We start from the raw sequence: 24,965 nt of genomic DNA, 5'->3' as shown, positions 1-24,965 counted from the left end.
TCGTCCAAGATCCCGATGAGGGCCTCTCTTGCTTTTACCGTCATCTTCTCCATTGGTCCAAGGACGCCGAGGCCGTGAACCAAGCGCAACATGGCCCTCTGGCTAACTGGGACCATCGATTGGTTGGCCGCCTGTCTCGCGCTCTATCTTGTCGGTATGGGGATTGGCCTTGTCCTCCTTGGGTTTTTGCTGCGCGACGGTGCTTCCCCTAGGACGGATGGTGAGACGTCAATGAAGAGCTCCGTCGTGTCGACAGTGGCGCCTGGCTCCTCCTCCTGGTGGTCGTCGCCTGTCTCCCTGACGATAACCATGTCCTTCGACTGCCCGAATTGCGAACGCAAGCCGGAGCCGCTCGAGTCCCCGATCTACAGTAGACAGACCTGGCCAATGACAACACCCAGTTGCAGGGAATGGGTTGTTGACACCCCAGGGGTATGCCTTGCCAAAGATAGCGCCGGTCCCAGGTCCATCATGTGCTCTCCCCGCTTCCCTCGTCCTCATCACCGGTGAAGGTGAGAGGCTTGCTACTCTTGGTTGCGGTCGCCGCATCCAGGGCGAGGGCGTGCGGGTCGGTGCGCGTCGGGGCAGGCAGTGCCCTTTCTTCACCATCGAAGAACTCTGCCACGAGGTTCGGGGTCTCGTTGCGCGGCACACCAGTTTGAAGGGGGCGTGACGATGCGTGGAGGGTGTTGGCCGCCGCCTTAGGCTGCCTCGCCGGTGGCCTGCCCACCGGCTCGTTGCTGTGACCCGGCGCCCGCGCCATAGACTTGGTGGCACCGCTGGTGCGGTCGCGCGTGCCCCTCGTCCCCCCTTGCCGGTGCCGGGAGGTTGGCGTTCGGATCCTGTGGCGCTTCGAGGAGGAGCCGGCCGTAGCAGCCTCCTTGCCGCGGCTCCTCCCCAGCAACACTTCCTTCCACGACTTCTTGTGGCCTTCCCGTTCGTCTCCGTCGTGCTCCCTCCTGGCTCCCGATGAAGGCATGCCTCTATAGCCCGAAGAGGCCATGCGTGCCGGTTCCCTAGCCCGAGAGTCTGCAACCCCACCACCTGGGTGCCCATCCTTCATCCCGTGCAGCCAGTTGCTGGCAGCAGGGGTCGAGGGAAAGGTCAATCGTCGTCGTCATCTGAAGATGGCAAGCCACTTTGCCTGGAGTGGGAAGTACGTGGTGAGGGCGGCGTCTAGTCCTCGACGCGGTCGAGGTGGACCAGCACGTCCAAGCGTAGCAGGTTCGGCGGTGGCGCGATGACACGACTTGGGGCGAGAAGTCGTGCATCTCCTCGACACGGCCAGCGCCTCTCGCATGCTTCCATAGCGTCCGGCGAGTGGGGATATGGGACAGCTCCCATGCCCACACCCAGACAGCGAAAAGCCTCGTGTCAACGCGCTCGAAGGTGCGCCAATCTAGCCTGTCAATGATCACTTTGTCACCCAACACCTCCTTTGCTCCCTCTAGGGTCCAAAGGTGCATCGACATCTTCTCAAGCACCACCCGGGCGTGCATCATCCAGGACTGATGAAGCGCATGTGCGTCCTCGTGCTAGGTCTCCGCCAAGAAGGCGTTTCCATCGACGGAGATGGTTCCTCGGCGCGCGACCAGGTCCTTGTGTGCTGGCAGGTTGAAGTAGACCAGAAAGTCTTCCTGGTCGTGGTTGGTGATGCGCAACAGGTGTTGTGGAATCTTGAAGTCTTTCTCCAACGCCATCCCGACGGAAAGCAGGCTGGCGGCATGTAGCTTGTTGACGACGGTCAGCACCATCGCGTGCTGCTGTAGCAGGAACAACTGCTCTTCCATGGCCGGCGTCAACTCGATGACCTTGTGATTGTTGCACGGTCGGTGCAGGTGATCGGCGCCGGTGTTAGAGCATATATCTCCATATGTGGTTCTGGTAATTGATGACAATTCCTATGGACTAATGGTTGCCTTAAGTTATATTTATAGGATTTGTCCATAGGCACTTCTTGAAGTCCATCTGTTGGGTTCAAGGAGTTTATGTGATGACCAAGATGGTATTCAAGGTATTATCCAAAGAATGGTCATAGAGACACAAGGTTGATTAAGATCTCAGAAAAAGAGTAAATCAAGATGATCAACACACAAAGCGTACAAGATGTACCGAGAGGGATCAAGTGATCCCATGGTACGGTAAGCATTATCCATTACGTGCGTGTGTACTAACCCATGGTCTTTGTGAGAGTTCTATGTGGGGGTTAGGTGTGCTTCCATGGACTTGCGTCAAAAGGAAGATCTCATACAACCCATGAAGGATGACGTCAAGTGGTGATCGTCATCAAGATTGTGGTGTGCAAGTTCAAGTGGATCAGCACGAATATATCATTGAAAGTGCAGTCATGCCCTTAATCGTGTTTTGGTGTTGCTGACAACACACATATAGATAACTAATCACTAATCCCCTTTTAAGCTGTTGTTAATGATCATATGTTGATAAGGACAAGCTCATGTGCTAACAAGGACAAGATCAAGATAAGCATTCCTGAGTACTACATGCTTGATTCTTGTGGATGTTCACATGGTGGACAAATGAAGATGAATACATAAGCTAGGTTTTCCACATTGTGTATGGGAGAGCTACTTGAAGACTTCATCATGTCTTGCTGTCAACTTGAGCCAGGAAGGAACAACAACATCAAGCTCAAGTGAAAAGGCCGAACTCAAAGGTATCAGTTCCTTTGACGTTAGTGGTGCCGAGTGATGATCAGCGAATAAAAGTATACACTCAAGTATGGATCATCAGTACCCTTTTTATTACTCTTGAGTATAGGCATCCCGCACTATTAAGAGGGGATCACAGGTTTTGCGATGAACTTGCTCAAACTACATCTCTACTTTTCTGCTCATACCACATCTCCACTGCTCTCCTTTGATCTCAAAACAGAACCAATGCCTCGGACATCCGGCTTCCTCCGGAATTCCGAGGGCCGGAAGCCCGACTACTTCGGAAATCCAGAATCTTATACCAGAGCCAAAGACTCGGACATCCGGCTCCCTCCGGACGTCCGAGGGCCGGAGGCCCGACCACTTCGGAAAACCGGAACCTTGCTCCAAAGAAATCGAGAGTCAAATAACTCGGACTTCCAGCCTCCCCTTGTCGTCCGAGGGATGGATGTCCGACCACTTTCGGAAATCCGGTGCCCTTGAACAGAGCTGAACTCTCGGACATCCGACCTTCTCTTCAGACGTCCGGTCCCTGTTCGTCTATACAGTGATTCCTGATATCAATACAGTGGTTCCTGATATATATACATCCCTCGGACGACCGACCCCTGTCGGACGTCCGACCCCTTGTGGGCGCCCGGACATACGAGAACTGCCGGACGTCCGACCACTGTCAGACTTAAGTAACCCCAACGGTCACTTTCCCCTCTCCACTATAAATACTCCCTCCCACTTCGTGAGAGGGGGCCCAACACAGCCATATCTTCATAAGAACACATCTCTACCCCACACACATTTGCTCACACCAAATCTTAGATCCCAAGAGCATTTGTGAGCCCCTTTGAGAGTTGTTTCAATCAAAAGATAGATCGTCTCCCTCTCCTCCTCTCAACCCAAGCTATTTGAGATTTGAGCAAGTTTTGAGCATTCCCCGTGATCTTGTTACTCTTGGAGGTTGGAGACTCCTAGGCGGTAGGAGTTCTTCGGAGAGGAATCAATCCGTGTGATTACCCCCGGAAAAGTTTGTGAGGGTTTGGAAGCCACCTCAAAGGCTTACCACTAGTGGTTGAGAAACTTCTTCGTGGTGTTATATCAAAGGGAGAATAGGGTGAGCCTTCGTGGCGTTGGTGCGCCTTCGTGGTAACATCCACCTCTCTAACGGTGGCTAGCTTCCCTCGAAGGAAGTGAACATCGCGATACATCTTTGTCTCAGTGACCTTGGTTATCCCTAACCTTAACTCCTTACTTGTGGTTTACTTGTGTTACTTGAGCATACATACATTGCATATTGTTTGTGCTCATTATATTGTGTTGCCTATTTCTTTGTACAAGATTAATCGTTAAAGCATACCCTCTATATCCACACGTTCACACTTGCAGCTTTTGATATATCGTGTGTTATAGTGTGGTCTAGTATCTTGTGCCGTTCACCTACTCGTTGTGTGATATAGCTCAAGTAAGTTTGTGTAACTTACTTGTGCTTGTTAGTAACCGTGTTGTGTCCATCTTGGTAGATCGTGTTGTTGGTGCACGTTGCGGTGCCTATTGCATTTAGGATTTGTGCTTGAAAAGTATCCTCTTAGTTTATTTCCGCATTAGGTTTAAGCCAAACCCAGAGAAGTTTTTAAATAGCCTATTCACCCCCCTCTAGGCGTCATCGTGGTCCTTTCAATTGGTATCAGAGCAAGGTATCTCTTTAATTAGGTTTCACGACCTAGAGAGTATCGATGTCGACTATTGGATTAGTGCACAATGACACATTTGACTTTGATGGCACAAGTTATACCCTATGGAGAATTCGTATGCTTCATCACTTTCGGGCCATGGGCCCAAATACTTTATGAATTGTTCTTGTAGGGATTGCTGACAAAAAGGATGATGCATCTTCATCTACTAATGAAATGTATCTTGATTGTGAGGCTTTTCTTGCCATTCATCGAACCATAAGTCCTGAAGTGTTTAAGGCTATCTCGACTTGCAAGTCAGCTCATGAAGTTTGGACTAAACTTGAAAATATATATGGTGGGTCCAATCTTGATGAAGACGATATTATGATGAAGGAGTTGGTGCATGAGCTCTTCACTCTTTTCGATCATAAAGAGTCCACCACTACTTCCATATCCGATTGCTTGCACACCTCAGCATCTTCAATCTCACAAGGTAATGATATGGTGAGTGAAGAAATATATGTTGATGAAAATGTCATAGCCTCTATGGACGAGCATATCTAGCACCACACATGGTGTAAATTATTGTGCTGATAGGTCATGCATTTCACCTAAAGATCCCTCGACAAATGTCTGTGGTGATATGCCTGCTTTCCCGTGTCCTCTTGATCAAAATATCTTGTTTCTCCCTAGTTGCTCTATGACTAATCATTTAGGGGAAATCAAGAAATATGAAGTACTTTTGACTAATCAAGAATCTGATTCACCAAAAGAATCATCATCAACTCCTCCAGTTCACATGTGCCTCATGGCAAGAGGTAATAATGAGGTATCATCTTCCCTGTGCAATAACGATGATATTTGCGATGAGGATGGTGATGATGACTTGACTAAAAATATCTATGTGATCAGTAAAATTCTTCATAAAGCTAAAAATAACGCTCTTCAAAGATTCCAAGATGTTCTTGCTTACTTTGAAAATTGTAATGATTCACTTAATCATGAACAAGCTAAAAGTGAACAACTTGAACATGAACTTGAGAAGAGTCATCAAGCATGTAGAGACTTAAGATCTTCAAAAGGAGAGATTGAAGTTGCTCATGATAAACTTAAAAAGGATTTTTGAGGTCCTTCTCCTTAAATGCAATAATGTCAAGGGAGAGCTCATCAAAACCTCTAAGATCTATGAGGGGCTTCAATCTACTCATGAGAAGTCTCTATCTGCTACTTACTCCTCTCATATTGTTGATGATACTTGTACATCTAACTCTACCTCATTTGAAGTATCAACATTGAAGGAGAATATTGAGCTACGTGCTCAACTTGATTTACAAACTAGCAATTATGGTAAGTTAGAAGAAAACCATGTAGTCCTCACAAGCTCTCATGCCGATCTTCTAACACCCCATAATGTGCAAAAGTTAGCTCATGAGGCTATCGTAACCAAGGTAACATCAAGTGAGCCTCATGTGGACAATGGCACTACTTCTAGTCAAAGTACTATATTTCCATGTGCTAGTCCTCGTAATTCGTCTACTCATAATGTTGCTACCGCGTGTGATGAATTACTTTCCTTGCCTTGTTTCTCTAACATTGAAGCTTACACTTCCTCTAGTACTTGCGTTGATACTAACCGTGCAGAGGAAATCAAAGAGCTCAAGGCCCAAGTCACTTCTTTGAAGAAAGACCTGGAACAGTGTCATGAAGGGATGTCCACACTCAACAACGTCATGTGTGAGCAAACATCTCCGAATGACAAAAATGATGTTGGAGTAAACTCAAACAAGAACAAGAGGGGCCTAGAACAAGTCAAGAATCCGGTCAAAATAATTTGCTTCAAGTGCAAAGTTAAAGGGCACCATGTTAGATCTTGCCCTCTGAAGACGAAGTCTCAAAGTCACAAGCAACAAGGGAAGCGGCCACAAACTCAATCACATACTCAGCTACAAGTTGAAGGAAGGCCTCTTCCCAATAATACCCAAGCCAACACTCCCCGAGGTGAGAAATCAACTGGGAAGAAAGCAAAGGGTAGATGTTGCTACTTATGTCGTGAGAAGGGTCACGTCGCTTTGTCTTGCACGAGAGGTAACTTATCCAACCCAATCACTATTGATGATATCTATTCCCTTGGGAAGGATAAGGTTGGCAATGTGTTTGCCAAGTTTGTTGGTACTCAAAATGGTGTCAAGAAAAGAACCATTTGGGTTGCCAAGCCTATTGTGACTAACCTCTTAGGACCCAACGTAGTTGGGGACCAACAAGCTCAAACTTGATCAATAGGTGACTTTGGAGGACATTAGAGACTTGGATACATAATGAAGAATTAAGGGGTCTTCATCATTCATATTATCTCAAGCCAAGTCATTTGGATTATCGATTTTCTATCTTATATCCAATGTGCCTCCTTACGGTAACTTGTACTTAAACTGTTTACATTGTTAGTTGCTTGCCCCTTTGCATGTTGTGGTTTTGTACCTTGCATGCGTTTGTATATGTTGTGCTTCCAACTTGCTTATCTTGAGTAATCGAGTATGTGTATGTTGGTTTGCATATCTTGTACATGTGAGTCTTGTATTGAGCCTTTTTGCATCTTGTTTGTATCTTTGTTGGCTCTTGTGAGAGATTAATGGATTGTCCCATTGTGGGGGAGTGATGTGCTTTGCACACCTCACAATCCTATAAATGTGTATACATGGGGAATACCACCTAGTATTGATATTTCAAGATTATGTAGTTTCTATGTGGTATGTCTTACTCATGAGAAATTCAAATTCTATATGGTCTATTAATTATCTATTGTTGGTTTTAATTTGCCACTTGTTAATATTGTTGGTTTATCACATTATGGGGGAGTAATATGCTATGTGCATATTACAGACCTACAAAATGTGTACATTTGAGGTGTTGCCACTTAGTGTTGATATTGTAAATTATCTTGTTCCTAGGTGGCATGTTACCTCTACAAGTGTCATTTGCTTGCGTTTTATGGGTAAAGATGATCTTGGATATATTTGCGATCTACCAATGAGTATCACTTCCAAAATACTTCTTGTCCTTGAAAATTGGTATTCCCATCATGTGATAGGAATTGCTAATCGTCTTTACATTGGATTTTGTGTTTCGTTTGTCTTCCTTGCCTCTTATGGATCTATTTTAACATGTCTAGTGTTTTATAGATATAGAGAAAGTGATGATCCCATCTTGTGCATTTTGTATTTAAATGCAAATTCTATATAATGCACGTCCCTTGGGGGAGCTGATGGGGTTATAGTCCTAGGGTAGGGTCATAGGCCTGTCATGTAGGTCCTACCCAAGGACTACCCCTCACAAAGGACCAGACCCTTAGTCAGTTCCGACTGAATTAAGGAGTCCCCATCATCCAGTCGGTAACAGGTCCTCGACCATCCAGTCGGAGATTAACATTCGGAGGATATCAAGCTAACCGACTGGATACCACTCGGTACATCGCAACCCCCCTAGAGGGAAACGGTCGTACGTTTCCAGGTGCATTTATTGGTATTTAGGGAATACGTTACCTGTAACTTACGCATTCAATCCCCACTACTCCACCCCTGTACCAGAACCGTTGTGGAGGGTAGCACACTCTATATAAGCCACCCTCCCCCACTGGTAGAGGGGTTAGCAACTCATTGTATTCCATATTTCCACTCGACAACAAGCTCCCTGAGCACCGAGACGTAGGGCTATTACCTCCACCGCAGAGGGGCCTGAACTCATACAACCTCGCCGTAGCTAAGGCTCTGCCCATCCTTTTCGTACCCTACACATCTACTTTCAGGCTTATACCCACGACAGTTGGCACCCACCGTGGGGCAGGCGTCTAAGCGAGTTCCGGCGAGTTTGCGAGTACTTCCTTTCGTCATGTCGTCCGGTGGAGATTCGAGCATGGGTCACCAGATCTTCTTTGGCGCTCTCTCCTTCATCGTCGATGATTCGGCATGGCTTCGGGATGCGCCCCTCGACGTCGAGGCGCTTCCCCGTCACGGGGCTACGCACTTCCGTGCCGGCGCCCGTGGCATTCTTCTTCTCCAGCAGTCGGCTCCGGTGTCGACCTACACCGCCGTCACGCGCCGCATCAAGCGGTCCCGCCGTCCGCGGCTCCAGCGTTGGGTGCAACACGCCCAGGCGCGCCAGAACGCATCTTCACAAGTGGCGGTTCTTGAGTCAGTTGTGGTTGCCCCGCCATCCCAGCGCTCGAGCTCGGTTCCGACTGAGTTTCCTTCCGAGTACGCGGGTCGCGGGCCTGCAGCAGAAGTACACATGGACAATTCCCATGAAGACCCCCGTCAAGCTGGCCGGAACGAGCACGAGATCGGTGAAGCATCCGGCGCGCGTCGTCCGCCTCGCCGTTCTGCTAGTCGGCACACTCGGCGGAGCAACGTGGAGCTGTTCCGCACACCCCTCCTCAACTTGGCTGCGGCTGCCAAGACAGCCGATTCCCTCCAGCCGACTGATTCAGAGGCTGGTAGAGGGATCGAGCAGATCCGAGCCCTGTTGCACACGGCGCAGCAGCAGAATTCGGCGGTCTCCCAGTCGCACAACAGGATCTATAATAGTTTTGTTCATGCGAATACGCATCGGTCAGTTCACAGCCCAGGTTCCCATCAGCGGCACAGAGGAGGCAGTCGTTCCATAAATCACGAAGATCGCCGCCGTTCACGCACCCCTCCGCGGGGTGGGCCCTACGGGCCCCGACATCATGATGATCGGCATTCAGTCGGTGATACTTACGACCCAAGGCCCGACGCAAGAGGGCATATCGCCCAGCGGAGGGTCGACAGGGGCCGAGCCCACCGCGATGGTCACGATATTGACCGTCCGAGTGGAAGCAGGACCATCATTTCTGGTCCCGAGTGTTTCAGTCGAGCCATCCGTTCGGCTGACATCCCTCCCAACTTCCGATTGGCGACGGGAATTAGCAAGTTTACAGGAGAGTCCAAGCCAGAAACATGGTTGGATGACTACCGAGTGGCAGTCCAGATCGGAGGAGGAGACGACCATGTCGCCATGAAGCACCTCCATCTGATGCTCGATGGCTCGGCGCGAGCGTGGCTGAACCAGTTGGCCCCCTCAAGCATCTACAGCTGGGCAGATCTGGCCCGGGTGTTCATCAGGACCTTCGAAGGGACGTGCAAGCGCCCTGCTGGCCTCGTGGAGCTCCAGCACTGCGTCCATAAGCAGAATGAGCCCCTGCGCGACTTCATCCAGCGTTGGACAACTCTCTACCACACGGTGGAGAACGTCACCGAGCATCAAGCAGTCTGCGCCTTCAAGGCAGGCGTGCGGTACAGGGATCTGTACCTGAAGTTCGGCCGAACAGGCGACATCTCCATGAGCAAGATGATGGAGATAGCAACACGCTATGCAAATGGTGAAGAAGAGGACCGCATCCGAAGCGGCAAGCACAAAACAGTCGCTGATGGAGATGGGGGCAACACTCGGAAGCAGAAGCAGAAAGCTCCGACCGCTCCGCAAGCAGAAGCTGCAACCGTAACCAATGCCAAATTCAAGGGCAAAGGGAAGGCTCAGTTCACCCCCAAGAAGAAGCAGTTAAATAACCCCATCCTGGACCAGCCATGTCCGGTTCATACGAAGATGGATGAAGAGGGCAACCCCATATATGCAAAGCATACCACTCGACAGTGTCGCCTCCTGATCCAGGGGTTCAGCGAAGGGCAACCGAGTGAGAAGGACCATGAACAGGATGAGGAGGATAAGGAGGATCCGTTCCCCCAAGTCCATGCAACCCTCATGACTTTCGCTGACATCGAGAGCAAGAGCCGACTGAAGCTGGTGAACAGAGAGGTGAACATGGCCACCCCTACCAACCCCAAGTTCCTCAAATGGTATCAGACTGCGATCACCTTCGACCAGTCGGACCATCCGGCACATGTACCCACCCCGAGGAGACAGGCTCTGGTCGTCGACCCGGTGGTAGAAGGAGTCCGACTGCGCAAAGTCCTCATGGATGGCGGCAGCGGTTTGAACATCATGTACGCCAACACACTCAAGGGGATGGGCATCCCAATGTCCAAACTCAGCGAGAGCAGCATGCAGTTCCATGGAGTCGTCCCTGGACGGAAGGCCAAGTCACTCGGCCAGATCGCGTTGGACGTTGTTTTCGGCTCCGACAAGAACTTCCGCAAGGAAAAGCTGACGTTCGAAGTGGTCGACTTCCAGAGTGCTTATCACACAATTATGGGTCGCCCAGCGTATGCGCGTTTCATGGCCCGTCCATGTTACGTATACCTGAAGCTGAAGATGCCAGGCCCGAAGGGTGTGATCACCATCACAGGCAATCGGCAGCGGGCTGAAGAGTGTCTGCGGCAGGGATCAAGAATTGCCGACCAGCAGATGGCCGTCCTCGAGCTGGACGAGTACAAGAAAGCAGTCGACCCCGCCGACCTCATGCACTCGAAGAAGCCAGCTTCAGAGTCTGCATTTCAGTCGGCGGGAGAGACGAAGAAGGTCAGCATCCACCCGACGGACGCCACTGCTGCCCCGACGAACATCTCCACCACCCTCGATCCTAAATAGGAAGCCGAGCTCACCCAATTCCTCCGTGAGAACTGGGACATCTTCGCATGGAAACCCTCTGACATGCCAGGTGTACCCAGGGAGTTTGCCGAGCACCGACTGCACGTGGATTCCACCGCTCGGCCCGTCCGAGAGCGCCTCCGCCGGTCCGCCGCGCACAAGAGGAAGGCAATCGGGGAAGAGGTGGCCAAGCTGCTGGCGGCCAACTTCATTCGCGAGGTTCACCACTCCGAGTCACTCCGAATGTGCATCGACTTCAAACATCTCAATAAGGTCTGCCCGAAGGACCATTTTCCGCTCCCCCGCATAGATCAAATTGTCGATTCGACTGCGGGTTGCGAGCGTCTGTCATTTCTGGGTGCCTATTCAGGCTATCATCAGATCCATCTGTATGGTCCTGATGAGTTAAAAACAGCCTTCATCACCCCATTCGGGTGCTTCTGCTACATCACTATGCCATTCGGTTTGAAGAATGCAGGAGCTACCTTTATGCGCATGATCCAAAAATATCTCCTCGACCAGATCGGTCGGAATGTGGAGGCATATATGAATGATATCGTAGTCAAGTCACGCAAAGGTTCCGACCTGCTGACTGACTTGGCAGAAACATTCGCCAACCTTCGTAAGTACGATATCAAGCTCAACCCCGCCAAATGTTCATTCGGCGTTCCCAGCGGAAAGTTACTCGGTTTCTTCGTTTCCGAATGAGGGATCAATGTCAACCGCGAAAAGATCGGGACCATCATCTGAATGGAGAGGCCGGTCATAATACACGACGTTCAACGGCTCACAGGTTGCCTAGCGGCTTTGAGCAGGTTCATCAGTCGACTCGGCGAGAAAGCGCTTCCTCTGTACCGACTCATGAAGAAATCAGATACCTTCGAGTGGACAGACGAAGCCCAAGTCGCATTCGACGACCTCAAAGTCCTACTTTCCACCCAGCCGGTTCTTACTGCTCCGCTCAGTAAAGAGCCCCTTCTTCTGTATATCGCGGCTACAAATCAAGTCGTCAGTACTGTTCTTACAGTCGAACGAGAAGAAGAAGGCAAAGCATACAAAGTTCAGTGGCCAGTGTACTACGTCTCCGAGGTCCTGACTCCTTCCAAGCAGAGGTATCCCCACTATCAAAAATTTATCTACGGGATTTACATGACTGCGAAGAAGGTGGCCCATTATTTCCAAGACCACTCGGTGTCTGTCGTTTCTGATGCTCCATTGTCGGAAATTCTCCACAATCGAGATGCGTCAGGCCGAGTGGCGAAGTGGGCGATGGAGATGCTGTATTGTGATATCAAGTTCGAGGCCAAGAAAGCTATTAAGTCTCAAGCTCTGGCTGACTTCATAGCAGAATGGGTAGAACAACAGCAACCGACCCACATCTACTCGGCCCATTGGACAATGCTCTTCGATGGGTCCAAGATGTTGAATGGCTCCGGCGCTGGCGTTGTGATCATATCGCCAAAGGGTGACAAGCTCAAGTACGTGCTACAGATACACTTCGATTCCTCCAACAACGAGGCAGAGTATGAAGCTCTCCTCTACGGGTTGCGTATGGCCATCTCACTCGGCGTCCGTCGCCTGATGGTCTACGGCGATTCGAATTTGGTGACCAATCAAGTGATGAAAGAGTGGGACGTCACGAACCCCACCATGACTACATACTGCAATGCAGTGAGGAAGCTTGAGAAGAAGTTTGAAGGTCTGGAACTTCACCATGTTCCAAGACTGAAGAACCAAGCAGCTGATGAGTTGGCAAAACTCGGATCCACTCGGAGACCAGCCCCGAGTGACGTCTGCCTCGAGCACCTCCACCTTCCCGCAGTCAAAGAAGATCCTTTCACAGAGGAGCCGGTACAACCAAAGAGTTCAAAGGATCCGACTGAAGTCGATGTACCTGCTGTGGTTGATCTGGTCATGGAGATCCTTGCCGTCATCCCCGATTGGACTGTGCCGATCATTGCATATATCCTGAGGCATGAACTACCAGAAGACGAAGTCCAGGCCAGGCAGATAGTCCGCAGGTCGAAGTCGTTCATCGTCATTGATGGCCAATTGTACAAGGAGAGCATTTCAGGCGTTCTCCAACGATGTATCTCCCCAGAGGAGGGACAGCTGATCCTGGAAGATATTCACTCGGGAACCTGCGGTCATCACGCTTCTTCGAGAGCAATCGTCGCCAAGGCATTCAGGGCTAGGTTTTTCTGGCTGCAGGCATACGAGATGGCTAAAGATATGGTCAACCGATGTGAGGGCCGTCAGTTCTACTCCAACAAGTCCCACAAGCCGACATCTGCGTTGAAGACAATCCCTCTTGTGTGGTTGTTTGCTGTTTGGGGATTAGATACAGTCGGACCATTCAAGACAGGACAAGGGGGATACACACATCTGTTGGTGGCAGTCGACAAGTTCACGAAATGGATTGAGGCCAAGCCCATCAAGAAGCTCGACGCCTCAACAACAGTCAAATTTGTCAAAGACATCATCTCCAGATTCGGTGTACCTCACAGCATAATCACGGATAACGGGACAAACTTTGACTCGGACAGATTCAAAGGTTTCTGTACAAGCCAAGGCATCCGAGTAGATTTTGCTTCCGTGGCGCATCCTCAGTCCAATGGACAAGCAGAGCGGGCAAACGGACTTATTTTGCAAGGTTTGAAGCCCCGACTCCTGCGAGAGGTGGGACATGCCGCTGGCGCATGGGTCACCGAGCTACCTTCAGTGCTTTGGGGTCTTCGCACAACCCCGAACAGATCTACAGGGCGATCACCGTTCTTCCTCGTCTACGGAGCAGAAGCAGTCCTTCCGAGTGACTTACTTCACAATGCTCCATGAGTCGAACTCTTCTCCGAAGCTTAAACAGAACAAGCAAGGCAAGACGGAGTGGACCTTCTAGAGGAGGAGCGCGAGATGGCACTGACTCGCTCAACCATTTATCAACAAGATCTGCGGCGTTTTCACGCGCGACACGTCAGGAGTCGTATGTTCCAAGCAGGCGACCTGGTGCTCCGAGTGGATCAGCAAAGACCTCACAAATTGGCTCCTGCCTGGGAAGGACCCTCATCATCTCAAAGGTGCTGAACAATGGAGCATACAGACTCTACAACGTCGACAAGGAGATAGACGAACCGCGAGCATGGAACGGAGACCTCCTGAAGCGCTTCTACACGTGATCGTCGACTGAAGCAATGTAAAGAACAAGTATTGGTGAAATAATATAAAGCAGATTGAATTTTTTGCAGGTTCGAAGTTCTTCCGAGGTCGCAGACTCCGGTCTCAAAAAAAAAGCTTAGCTGCGATCCAGAATCGCCTAAGTATAAACTTTCTCCGAGTGTGCACTTAACGTCACACTCGAGGCCTTAGCTGCGATCCAGAATTGCCTAAGTATAAACTTTCTCCGAGTGTGCACTTCACGTCACACTCAGGGGCTTAGCTGCGATCCAGAATCGCCTAAGTATAAACTTTCTCCGAGTGTGCACTTCACGTCACACTCGGGGGCTTAGCTGCGATCCAGAATCGCCTAAGTATAAACTTTCTCCGAGTGTGCACTTCACGTCACACTCGGGGGCTTAGCTGCGATCCAGAATCGCCTAAGTACTAACTTTCTCCGAGTGTGCACTTAACGTCACACTCGGGGGCTTAGCTGCGATCCAGAATCGCCTAAGTATGAACTTTCTCCGAGTGTGCACTTAACGTCACACTCGGGGACTTAGCTGCGATCCAGAATCGCCTAAGTATAAACTTTGTCCGAGTGTGCACTTAACGTCACACTCGGGGGCTTAGCTGCGATCCAGAATCGTCTAAGTATAAACTTTCTCCGAGTGTGCAATTAACGTCACACTCGGGGGCTTAGCTGCAATCCAGAATCGCCTAAGTATAAACTTTCTCTGAGTGTGCACTTAACGTCACACTCGGAGGCTTAGCTGCGATCCAGAATCGCCTAAGTATAAACTTTCTCCGAGTGTGCACTTAACGTCACACTCGGGGACTTAGCTGCGATCCAGAGTCGCCTAAGTATAAACTTTCTCCGAGTGTGCACTTAACGTCACACTCGGGGACTTAGCTGCGATCCAGAATCGCCTAAGTATGAACCTTCTCTGAGTGTACACTTAACGTCACACTCGAGGACTTAGCTGTGATCCAGAATTGCCTAAGTATTAACCTTCTCCGAATGTGCACTTAACGTCACACTCGGGGACTTGGCTGCGACCCAGAATCGCCTAAGTATTAACTTTCTCCGAGTGTGCACTTAACGTCACACTCGGGGGCTTAGCTACGATGCAGAATCGCCTAGGCACCCACATGCCTTCGACTGTATCCTACAGGTACACTCGGGTAATCGGAAATTCCACGGACCCTCAATGAGGCTCATGCAGATGTCAAGACAATTGACATGTTCCGAATGTTTGCCTTTGGCTTCACCAAGAAACGCCAAACAAAAACTCGAGTCAAAATTGCAACAGAAGAGCAAAAGATTCGATTCAAAGTTCAACCAAAGATAGTGGCTCGGTGTGGATCAAGCTTACCCACACCGAAAGAAGAATGTGACGGCCAACAGAAGTGGCCAAATTTCTTACAGATCAACACTCGGCATACCGAGGATAAAAGTGTTCTTACGCATCATCTGGATTAACATCAGGACTGGAGGGCTCTACGAACGTGTCCAGATCAATACCGTCGGCGATGCGGGTGGCACTTTCAAGGAAGGTTTCCATGAAGTCTTCGAATCGAAGTTTCTTCATGTTGGCCACCTTCAACGTCTTCAACTTCTCCTCGCGCACCTCCTTGCAATGGACTCGGACCAGGGATAGAGCAACATCTGCACCACAACGAGCTGCAGATTTCTTCCACGACTGCACTCGGTTCAGAATCTCCTCCAGTCAAGTCATCAGGTTCTCCATCTCCTGCCGCGACTCATCTTCTGGCCAAAGCTCCTTGTCGATTCGGCCGACGACTTCTCTCGGTCGACCGATGAAAGGACCAACTTCGCCCACACGGATGTGCGGACGGAGCAGATCCCGATTGGCGTCCTCGCCGAGTGGAACGTTCTCGAGAATCCATCGCTCCACATCAGCTGCTTCAGCTTCAGCGTCAAAGCAAAAATCCGCGACAAGAGGACAAGCAAACAATAAGCGCCGAGTGTGACGCGCATAACACAAGCACTCGGAAAAAGCAGGACTTACCAGCCAGACGCGTCATCATCCGCCGAGCCCAGTCGCTGACGTATTTCTCCTGTGCTCTGCACTTTTTGTTCAGCACGTCCATTTGTCCCATCAGAGCAGTCCTTTGTTTCCCCATCTTTTCAACTTCTTCAGTCAACACCTTGTTCGCTTCACGCGCCTGCTCCAATGACTTCTCTCGTCCCGCCAGAGCATCCTTCATGCCAGCTATTGCAAGCAGCGCCGCATCAAGCTCACCAGCTAACTGATTCTTCTCCGCCCTGAGAGTCTCATAGGTTGTTCCCATTTCACAAGTTTTCTGCCAGCAAACACCAAGGGACAATCAGAAAATCCAACAACAAAAGTCTAAGTTCTTCAGACCCCTGCCGACGCAAGCAGTCGACAGCGGCCTCGGGGACTACACCCAGTGGGTTCACTAAGAGTGACCCCACTGGCATGCAACTCAAGCAGGCCCGCCCTATTGAGATGCATGTTACCACCTACGCCTACGAGGCCAATACCACCCGACCTGAGTACAAATTACTCTCGGGGACTCTTACAGTAAGTGCACTCCGAGTGCCACAACTACTCGCACTCGGTCATGTTATTTACAGACCTGACCAAAGCAAAGACAATATGTATAAAGACAACTGCCGGTGCAAGCACTCGACAGAAGTCTCGGGGACTACACCCACTGGGTTCACTCAGAGTGAACCCATTGCAAACAACAGATGCTATCCAAAAACACCCAGTGGGTTACAAGAGAAAAGTAAATACTTACTAGCCCACTTACTCGGATATCATCCCGCAGCTCCAAGCTCCGCTCGTACAAGGACGCGACGGAGTCGTAGGCCCTCTTGGCTTCTCCAGCCATCAGCTCCGCCTGCACCATGGCTCCCTTGGCCGCTCCCACCTGCTCCCTTGGGAGACGCTGGATGTTGAACTCGACATTCGACGAGCCTGGCATCGTCGGAAGTTCCTGAGGCATCCCAAGGTCCGCTCCAGTCGGCACCTCAACCACCAGCGTCGGTTCAGTCGGCGGCACGTCGGCGGCGAGAGCAGCAACAGGCGGAGCAGCCTCAAGAACGGGCTCAGCAGCCTGTTCAGCTCTCCCGTGATCGCCCTCATCCACGCAAATCGCCCCTGCTAGACCGAACGATGCAAGATCTCAGAAAAAGAAAGAGGCAGAACCTATGATAGAATAAAACACTCGGAGTCACTACAACACACCTGGCTGGGACGAGACGACATTGTCCGTGTCCATGGGGTCATCCTCCTGGCGCGCCGGAGAGGTGGCAGAAGTAGTGACTCTGTCGAGTGAAATCCATTCGACCAATGAACAGGAATTCACTCGGATATCAGAAGAAATTAGAAGATCGATACACTTATGTGGAGGTGACGGGGACAGCAACCCTCATCCGCGGCAGAGCCTTCCGAGGTTTGGACCCACTCGGTTTGGCCGCCTTGGAAGGCTGACCCGCAGGCTCAGCGGCAGCATCCCTGACCCTCTTGGTGCTCCGAGCACTCGGGACCACCGGGACAGTGGGCGGAGCACTCGAAGATGCTGGAGGGGCCGAGGGAACGGCAGGCTCGTGTCGGCGCTTGGTCCGATGCTCTATTTGCGGAGCCGGCGAGTCTTGCTCTTCGTCTTCCTCCTCTTCCTCGCTAGTCTCTTCCTCCGACTCCCCGCTGTCGGAGACATATTCAGCGCTCTCCACGCTACCTTCCTGGCTGCTTTCCTCCTCCTCGGCCGGGTTCCCGTTCGAGATGGGAGAAAACCAGTTGGTCCACTCCTGGATAAAATTCAGTCGGCGACATCAGACGTCACACAGAGATTCAAGCAAACGATAAGATTAAGACAGTTAGGAGCACTCGACAAGTGCCACTCACCTGATTCGGAGGAGGATTATCCGCGCAGAAAGGCTTCACTCGCCGAGATCCTTTGGGATTCTTGCAGGGGCCTGTGATCTGGAGCACCCACGAGGTCACCTTCTCCTCAGTCACGCCCACAACGTTGGTCCGAGTGGAATCCTCGGGCCCCGTATAATGCCACATGGCGCGGTCGCGAGCCTGCAGGGGTTGGATACGCCGACCGAGGAAGACCTCCAGCAAGTCTATGCCAGTGACCCCCTTCCTGATGACATCTACAAGCGCCCCGACCAGAGGCTGGATGTCGTTCTTCTCCGCCCTCGTGAGCGCGAGTTGCTTAGGTGGGGCGGGCCGATCTAAGCTAAAGGGAGGCAGCCTTGTCGAAGCATTCGGATAGGCGATATCCTGGCAGTAGAACCACGTCGACTGCCAGTTCCTGACCGACTCACTTAGCTGGAGGGCAGGATAACTGCTCCGACTCTTTTCTGGAAACCTAGGCCCCCGCAGAGCTGGAGAAGATGTGTTTTATCATCCGACTGGCTGAGTCGTTTGATGGTTTGGGATCTAGCAGAAAATATGTGCTTGAACAGCCCCCAATGGGGAGGACAGCCAATGAAACACTCGCACAGAACTATAAAAGCAGAGAGATGGGCAATGGCGTTCGGGGGAAAGTGGTCAAGTTGTGCCCCGAAGTGATTCATGATGCCCTTGAAGAAAGGATGCGGGGGCAAGGAGAGACCTCGATAGACGTGGCTGAGCAGCAAGACGCGCTCCCCCTCCCGGGGCGCCGGCTCGACCTTGTTCTCCGCCGGCAGCCTCCAAGACTTGTGCACGATCATCCCGTCCTCAACCAGCTACAGCAGATCCCCCTCCGTCGCCGTGGAGGGGAGGAAGTCGCCTTGAATCCACCCCGCCGGCAGCGGTCGCTGCCGCCGCTGAGCAGGAGCCGCCGCCTTCCCCTTCTTCTTCCTCGCCTCCATCTTGCTCGTCTGACCCTTGGTCATGGCGGAAACTGCGAGCCTGCGGGAGGAAGGAGGAGGGAGGAGTGTAGAGGCGCTGGAGGTGGCGAGAGAGACGGAGCAGGCGAAGGCAAGAGATTCGGCGAGCGTAACGAAGAACCCTCGCCGCCGAGATTTAAGTAGGGTTCCGACTGGGTCGCTGGCAGGTGGGCCCGAAACCTTATCCCCCGACCCACCGCGGAGATATTAGTGGAGAGGTTGAAGGCGCGAGAATCGAGGCGTCAAGCGCTACTCGAGCGCGATGGCGTCATCCCCACTGAGCGCGCGGAACCCGAAATTTGAGATCCCGGAAAATCCACCACTGTCAGTTGACCGGTCGCGTCAAAAGATACCGCAGAAGCACTCGGCTTCCGACAGTCTGGTTCGCGAGTACTTCCACTCGGATCTTTGGTCAAAAAAGATAAAATGGATTGAGGCAAGCAACGCCCAAGCCAAGCCCGCTCTAGTCGGATCCAAACTTCAAGCATCGCTTAGTCGTTTCAACCCCAATCCATTTTGGGACTAATGATGGGGTTATAGTCCTAGGGTAGGGTCATAGGCCTGTCATGTAGGTCCTACCCAAGGACTACCCCTCACAAAGGACAAGACCCTTAGTCAATTCCGACTGAATTAAGGAGTCCCGATCATCCAGTCGATAACAGGTCCTCGACCATCCAGTCGGAGATTAACATTCGGAGGATATCAAGCTAACCGACTGGATACCACTCGGTACATCGCAACCCCCTGGAGGGAAACAGTCGTACGTTTCCAGGTGCATTTATTGGCATTTAGGGCATACGTTACCTGTAACGTACGCATTCAATCCCCACTACTCCACCCCTGTACCGGAACCGTTGTGAAGGGCAGCGCACTCTATATAAGCCACCCTCCCCCACTGGTAGAGGGGTTAGCAACTCATTGTATTCCATATTTCCACTCGACAACAAGCTCCGTGAGCACTGAGACGTAGGGCTATTACCTCCACCGCAGAGGGGCCTGAACTCATACAACTTCGCCGTAGCTAAGGCTCTGCCCATCCTTTTCCTACCCTACACATCTATTGTCAGGCTTATACCCACGACAGGAGCTATCCTGTTTTCTTTAGAACACTCTCTTTATTCACCCATCATCAAATCTTTTGATCCCCATCAAGTGTGTGTTGATGGGAGGCAAGTCTTGCTCTTTATGATGCTTTCTGCCATCATGAAAATTTGTCGAGGGTTTGGTTTGTTGGAACCTAGCTCTCTTTTGGAAATTAGATACCTCGTGTTTGTTTTCCTTCAATTTGTTGGAAATATGCCCTAGAGGCAATAATTAAATGGTTATTATCATATTTCCTTGTTCATGATAATCGTCTATTGTTCATGCTATAATTGTATTAACAGGAAATAGTAATACATGTGTGAATAAATAGATCACAAAGTGTCCCTAGCAAGCCTCTAGTTGGCTAGCTCGTTAGTCAATAGATGATCATGGTTTCCTAATCATGGGCATTAGATGTCATTCATAACGGGATCACATCATTAGGAGAATGATGTGATGGACAAGACCCAATCCTAAGCATAGCACTAGATCGTATTGTTCGTATGCTAAAGCTTTTCTAATGTCAAGTATCTTTTCCTTCGACCCTGAGATTGTGCAACTCCCAGATACCGTAGGAGTGCTTTGGGTGTATCAAACGTCACAACGTAAGTGGGTGACTATAAAGGTGCATTACGAGTACCTCCGAAAGTGTCTATTGGGTTGGTACGAATCGAGATCGGGATTTGTCACTCCGTGTGACTGAGAGGTATCTCTGGGCCCACTCGGTAGAACATCATCATGAGCACAATGTGACTAAGGAGTTAGTCACACGATGACGCGCTACGGAACGAGTAAAGAGACTTACCGGTAACGAGATTGAACAAGGTATAGGTATACCGATGATCGAATCTTGGGCAAGTTCTATACCGACAGACAAAGGGAATCGTATACGGGATTGATTGAATCCTTTACATCGTGGTTCATCCGATGAGATCATCGTGGAGCAAGTGGGAGCCATCATGGGTATCCATACCCCGCTGATGGCTATTGGCCGGAGAGGCGTCTCGGTCATGTCTGTCTGTCTCCCGAACCCGTAGTGTCTACACACTTAAGGTTCGGTGATGCTAGGGTTATAGGGAATTCTTATACGAGGTTACCGAAAGTTGTTCGGAGTCCCGGATGAGATCTCGGATGTCACGAGGAGCTCCAGAATGGTCCGGAGGTAAAGATTGATATATAGGACGGATGGTTTCGGATACCGGAAGTGTTTCGGGCATCACTTGTAACGTACCGGGACCACTGGGACCACCGGAGGTGGCCCCGGGGGACCACCGAAGGGGGGCAACGACCCCGGGAGGTAAGGTGGGACAAGTGGGGAAGGGAACCAGCCCCTAGGTGGGCTGGTGCGCCTCCCCACTCAGCCCAATGCGTGGGGAAGAGAAAAGGGGGGGCAAACCCTAAGCCAGGTGGGCCTAAGGCCCACCAGGGGTGCGCCACACCCCTCCTTCCCCCCTTGGCCGCCGCACCAGCCCCATCTAGGGCTGCCCCCCCCCCCCCAGGAGAGGGAAACCCTCAAGGGGGCAGCCCATCCCTCCCCCTATATATATGTTGGGGAACGTCGCATGGGAAACAAAAAATTTCCTACGCGCACGAAGACCTATCATGGTGATGTCCATCTACGAGAGGGGATGAGTGATCTACGTACCCTTGTAGATCGTACAGCAGAAGCGTTAGAGAACGCGGTTGATGTAGTGGAACGTCCTCACGTCCCTCGATCCGCCCCACGAACAATCCCGCGATCAGTCCCACGATCTAGTACCGAACGGACGGCAACTCCGCGTTCAGCACACGTACAGCTCGACGATGATCTCGGCCTTCTTGATCCAGCAAGAGAGACGGAGAGGTAGAAGAGTTCTCCGGCAGCGTGACGGCGCTCCGGAGGTTGGTGATGATCTCGTCTCAGCAGGGCTCCGCCCGAGCTCCGCAGAAACGCGATCTAGAGGAAAAACTATGGAGGTATGTGGTCGGGCAGCCGTGAGAAAGTCGTCTCAAATCTGCCCTAAAAGCCCCATATATATAGGAGGATGGAGGGGGACCTTGCCTTGGGGTCCAAGGGACCCTCAAGGGGTCGGCCGAGCCAAGGGGGGAGGACTCCCCCCCCCAAACCGAGTTGGACTTGGTTTGGTGGGAGGAGTCCCCTTCCCTTCCCACTTCCTCCCTCTTTTTTTTTCTTTTCCTTTGATTTCCTTCTCTTGGCGCATAGGCCCCCTTGGGGCTGTCCCACCAGCCCACTAAGGGCTGGTGTGTGTCCCCAAAGCCTATTGGCTTCCCTAGGGTGGGTTCCCCCCCCCCCCCGGTGAACTCCCGGAACCCATTCGTCATTCCCGGTACATTCCCGGTAACTCCGAAAACCTTCCGGTAATCAAATGAGGTCATCCTATATATCAATCTTCGTTTCCGGACCATTCCGGAAACCCTCGTGACGTCCGTGATCTCATCCGGGACTCCGAACAACATTCGGTAACCAACCATATAACTCAAATACGCATAAAACAACGTCGGACCTTAAGTGTGCAGACCCTGCGGGTTCGAGAACTATGTAGACATGACCCGAGAGACTCCTCGGTCAATATCCAATAGCGGGACCTGGATGCCCATATTGGATCCTACATATTCTACGAAGATCTTATCGTTTGAACCTCAGTGCCAAGGATTCGTATAATCCCGTATGTCATTCCCTTTGTCCTTCGGTATGTTACTTGCCCGAGATTCGATCGTCGGTATCCGCATACCTATTTCAATCTCGTTTACCGGCAAGTCTCTTTACTCGTTCCGTAATACAAGATCCCGCAACTTACACTAAGTTACATTGCTTGCAAGGCTTGTGTGTGATGTTGTATTACCGAGTGGGCCCCGAGATACCTCTCCGTCACACGGAGTGACAAATCCCAGTCTTGATCCATACTAAATCAACTAACACCTTCGGAGATACCTGTAGAGCATCTTTATAGTCACCCAGTTACGTTGCGACGTTTGATACACACAAAGCATTCCTCCGGTGTCAGTGAGTTATATGATCTCATGGTCATAGGAATAAATACTTGACACGCAGAAAACAGTAGCAACAAAATGACACGATCAACATGCTACGTCTATTAGTTTGGGTCTAGTCCATCACGTGATTCTCCCAATGACGTGATCCAGTTATCAAGCAACAACACCTTGTTCATAATCAGAAGACACTGACTATCATCGATCAACTGGCTAGCCAACTAGAGGCATGCTAGGGACGGTGTTTTGTCTATGTATCCACACATGTAAATGAGTCTTCATTCAATACAATTATAGCATGGATAATAAACTATTATCTTGATACAGGAATTATAATAATAACTATACATTTATTATTGCCTCTAGGGCATAATTCCAATAGTCTCCCACTTGCACTAGAGTCAATAATCTAGCCCTCACATCACCATGTGAATTACATTGTAATAAATCTAACACCCATACAGTTCTGGTGTCGATCATGTCTTGGCCGTGGAAGAGGTTTAGTCAGCGGGTCTGCTACATTCAGATCCATGTGCACTTTGCATATATTTACGTCCTCCTCCTCGACGTAGTCGCGGATGAGGTTGAAGCGTCGTTTGATGTGTCTGGTCTTCTTGTGAAACCTTGGTTCCTTTGCTAAGTCAATGGCACCAGTGTTGTCACAGAACAAGGTTATTGGATCCAGTGCACTTGGCACCACTCCAAGATCCGTCATGAACTGCTTCATCCACACACCCTCTTTAGTCGCCTCCGAGGCAGCCATGTACTCCGCTTCACATGTAGAATCTGCTACGACGCTTTGCTTGGAACTGCACGAGCTTACTGCACCCCCATTAAGAATAAATACGTATCCGGTTTGCGACTTAGAGTCGTCCGGATCTGTGTCAAAGCTTGCATCGACGTAACCTTTTACGGCGAGCTCTTCGTCACCTCCATACACGAGAAACATCTCCTTAGTCCTTTTCAGGTACTTCAGGATATTCTTGACCGCCGTCCAGTGATCCACTCCTGGATTACTCTGGAACCTACCTGCCATACTTATGGCTAGGCTAACATCCGGTCTAGTGCACAGCATTGCATACATGATAGAGCCTATGGCTGAAGCATAGGGGACGGAGTGCATATGCTCTCTATCTTCATCAGTTGCTGGGCACTGAGTCTTACTCAATCTCGTACCTTGTAACACTGGCAAGAACCCTTTCTTGGACTGTTCCATTTTGAACCTCTTCAAAACTTTATCAAGGTATGTGCTTTGTGAAAGTCCTATCAGGCGCTTTGATCTATCCCTATAGATCTTAATGCCTAGAATGTAAGCAGCTTCTCCTAGGTCCTTCATAGAGAAACTTTTATTCAAGTAACCTTTTATGCTTTCCAAAAGCTCTACGTTGTTTCCAATCAGTAATATGTCATCCACATATAATATCAGAAACGCCACAGAGCTCCCACTCACTTTCTTGTAAATACAAGATTCTCCAACCACTTGTATAAACCCAAATGCTCTGATCACCTCATCAAAGCGTTTGTTCCAACTCCGAGATGCTTGCACCAGTCCATAAATGGATCGCTCGAGCTTGCACACCTTGTCAGCATTTTTAGGATCGACAAAACCTTCGGGTTGCATCATATACAACTCTTCCTTAAGGAAACCGTTAAGGAACGCCGTTTTGACATCCATCTGCCAGATTTCATAATCGAAAAATGCAGCTATTGCTAACATGATTCTGACGGACTTAAGCATCGCTACGGGTGAGAAGGTCTCATCGTAGTCAACTCCTGGAACTTGTGAAAAACCCTTTGCCACAAGTCGAGCTTTATAAACGGTCACATTACCGTCAGTGTCCGTCTTCTTCTTAAAGATCCATTTGTTCTGAATAGCCTTGCGGCCCTCAGGTAGTATCTCCAAAGTCCACACTTTGTTCTCATACATGGATCCTATCTCGGATTTCATGGCTTCTAGCCATTTGTTGG

Source organism: Hordeum vulgare, chromosome 4H (assembly GCF_904849725.1).
Source record: "Hordeum vulgare subsp. vulgare chromosome 4H, MorexV3_pseudomolecules_assembly, whole genome shotgun sequence".
In the NCBI taxonomy this organism is placed as follows: Eukaryota; Viridiplantae; Streptophyta; class Magnoliopsida; order Poales; family Poaceae; genus Hordeum; species Hordeum vulgare.
Note: the sequence above shows the minus strand (reverse complement) of the source record.